The sequence below is a fragment of the Sarcophilus harrisii genome, chromosome 1 (assembly GCF_902635505.1).
Source record: "Sarcophilus harrisii chromosome 1, mSarHar1.11, whole genome shotgun sequence".
NCBI lineage: Eukaryota > Metazoa > Chordata > Mammalia > Dasyuromorphia > Dasyuridae > Sarcophilus > Sarcophilus harrisii.
Window position 1 is genome coordinate 48,730,322 of NC_045426.1, and position 3,741 is coordinate 48,734,062.

Below are 3,741 nucleotides of genomic sequence, written 5' to 3' on the forward strand. Positions count from 1 at the left end.
AGCAGGAGGAGAGATTAATATATCACAGCTATGGAACCATATGGTTGGGCAACAGCCTTCGAAGATGAAAGGTGGCGATTTGCATATTGCATAAAATGATGATGACCCAACTTCTTGGGGCCAAGATGGTGAAGTAAGCAGTAAATCACCAACTCTCCCATACTCCACTCCAAACAATCATAAAATAGCACCCCAAAACAAATCCTGGTACAGCAGAACCAGCAAAGAAACAAAGTGAAGCAGTTTTTGAGCCCAAGAAACTTGGAAGACAAAGATCTTTCTCATTTGGGTGAAAGAGAAGTGCAGTCTAAGACAGAAAGCATCCCAGCAAGCCAACATAAAACTCCATCTCAACAAACCAGCAGGAGATCCTGAGCCCCAGTGCAATGAGGTAGGCAAAGGCCAACACAAGGACCTTCCCCATGTGCATCAGCATAGCCAGGGAAATGGGCAGACACTAGCTCTGAGAATCACAATGACATAAGGTATAGTCCTGAGCAAACCAGTAACCTTCTGCAGCCAGACCTCAATGGACTTCAGTGTGGCCCTGAAGAAGTGCAGAAACACCCTGTCTCAAAACATTGCAGACAACGCAATCGGGACCCTAGCTCCATACCAGTTCCCTGCAGCTTCAAGCAACCCCACCTTTCACCAGGAGGGGAGGGTATGCTGTGGACCTCAACATCAGTGCAGCACCAATTGAACAGTCAGGGCCTGCAGCCCCTGGCACAAGAATGCCCCTTTCACACTGGAAGCAAAACTCAAATTTAAAAGAAAGGGAAAAGGCCAAAAATGATGAGTAAAAAAAATTAATAATAATCTGACCATAGAAAATTCTCACAAAGTGAGAAGGGAACAACGATATCAAAACACCTATGGGCAAAACCCCAAAGAAAAACAGGAAGTGGTCTCAAGACAAGAAAACTCATGGAAGAGCTGAAAAAGAAACTTAAAAATCATATAAGAAAGAAAGAAGAAGAATTGAGAAAAGAAATGAAACTGATGAAAGGAAATTATGGAAAAAATAGTCAATATTTTGGGGAAAGGAAACAACTGCTTTGAAAGTAGAATTGGCCAAATGGAAGAGAAAGTTCACATGTTAATTGAAAAAAAATGACTCTTTAAAAGTTAGAATTAGAAAAGTGGAAGCTAATGTTTCTAAGAGGTATCAAGAATCAAACAAATTCAAAAGAATGAAAAAATAGAAAAAAATGTAAAATACCTCATGGGAAACAAATAAATGATCTAAGAAATACATCTAGGAGAGACATTATCAGAATTTTTGGACTACCTGGAAGCCATAACAAAAAAGAGGACCTGGATAGCATCTTTCAGGAAATTATTAAGGAAAACTGTTCTGAATCCTGGAATCAAAGGGCAAAATAGACAGTGATCTTTACAGCTAGTAAACATAAAGGAGGCTTTTGATAAAGGCCTCATTTCTCAAATTTACAGGGAAATGAGTTAAATTTATAAGCACATTTACAATTTACAAGAATATAAATATTTATAAAAATATAATTCATTCCCTAATTGATCAATAATCAAAAAACAGGAACAGGAAGTTTTCAGATTAAAAAAAAAAGTCAAAGCTATCCATAGGCATATGAAGAAGTGTTCTAAATCACTTTTGAGAAATACAAATAAATACAAATAAAATACAATTCTGAGGTACTATCTCACACCTATCAGAAAATGATAGATATTGAAGAGGATACGGGAATGTTGGGTCAGTATTTAACTGAGGAAAAAATAAGATGTCATTTTGAACAATAAGGTACAACTGCTTTCAACAAAGAATGCTAGATGGGCTACACTGCAAAACTGGTCAAATATGAGCCAGGAAGATGAGAACAGTGATCTGTGACCAGGGGCTGATATCTCAACCTGGTTTACACTTGTGCATTAAATGTGTTAGTAAAAAGGACTCTTAACTCTTTTAGACATGAATCATACTCCTTTTTAGATTTTTTTCTGGGACTCCTAAGTCAGGGCATATTGAGCCAGAGAGAACAAGAAAACCCTGACCTCCTATTTTAAATGTTACCTTCTCTCAGGATTGAACCTGCCAATGGGAGCCACCTGCCAGTGGCTGCTGGAGGTCTAACTCAGACCTGTAGAATGGATCTCTTCACGTGAGAGATGACGATACAAGGAGAATGAGAGGCAGTTGCTGTTCTCTGACTGAGAGGCCTTTGCATTGTCTGACCTCTCTCCTCTTCCCTCTGCCTCCAATTTATTTTATTCCCATCCACAAGCAACACTTGTGTCAGTAAAGGCTTCCTTGCAACTCCTTCAGATGTTATGATCCACAGCTGCGGAGGCTCTGGGAGAATTGACCTGCCCCTTGACCTAAGCATGGTCCTTAAGATGAAACTAACCTGAGTTTGGAATTAGATTCCCTCTTTTGAGAAGACCCTCCCCATCCCCACTCCCAGGTTGTAGATGACACACATATATTTGAATAATGAATGGAGCAGTGGATGGAGTAGATGGATATAGAAGAATGGAATAGTGAATAATGTTGACACTCAGAGTTAGTGACTTCTGAATTGGAATCCTCCATCAATTACTAGCAGTGTAACCTGAGACATGTCAATTAAATTCAGCCTCAGTTTCATCATATATATAAATATAAAGCAAAGAAAATAATAGTACTTACTTCACAGGAATTTTTATGAGGACCAAATGAGATTCATCAAATGTTTTGCAAACCTTAAAGTCTATATAGCTATAAACTATTGTTCTCATATGTGCAAAAGGATAGAAATATATGCATTGCATAATATATATGGAAATGATGTAACATAGATATACATACACATATGCATATACATACTTCTTTTGGGACTATACTTATGATTCAGTCAACAAATATTTTATATGTTTCACATTGTGTTACTGCCATGGAACTGATACAAATGGATCATAATAATGTGATTCAAATATATATGTGTGTGTGTGTATACATTTGCGCATATATGCCACAGAAATTAGAGAGGCAGAAAAATAAAATGAGATAGAGAAACAAAGAAACAGAGAGAGAGAGAGAGAGAGAGAGAGAGAGAGAGAGAGAGAGAGAGAGAGATTGAGAGAGAGAGGAAACTCCCTCTAGTAAAGCTGCCCAAGACACTGAGCAATTAAGTGACCAGTTCACATAGAAGCACTGTTTCAGAGGCAGGACAGAAACCCAGATGTTCATGATTTTGATTCACTCTGCCATACACACAGTCTCAAAATCTACATAAGTACATGAACATATATGTGTATGTATCGTGTACATGCATTTTTGCATGGCAACCTCATGCCTTATCAGATAACTAAGCTGCCCATCTCCCACCCCCAATCAAAGGGCTGTGTAGTGAGACCTTGACCCAGTGAAACACAGCTTCCCATATCAGGCCCAACTTATCCTTGTGGGCTTTATTCCACGAAGGGAGAAAAGCAATAGCCAAAAAACCCCAAAGTCATCTTCTTCTCCATTAGTCAATGGTCCAGTTCCCTGAGGGTTTCCATGTACCCCTACTCCCGTATCGCACGCCCACCTTGGTGGTAACCAGAGGAATGCTAGACACCAAAAATATGATAGTCTTGCATGTGAGCCAGACTCCCAACAAGCCCCTTTAAGGAATGGTTGGCCAGGGTGAGCTCCAATCTTAATTTTAGATTGGAGGACTGCCACGGCCTGTTTTACCAAAAGGAGTTGTTGGAGGTATGTGAGACAGCTGTCCCTCTGGCATG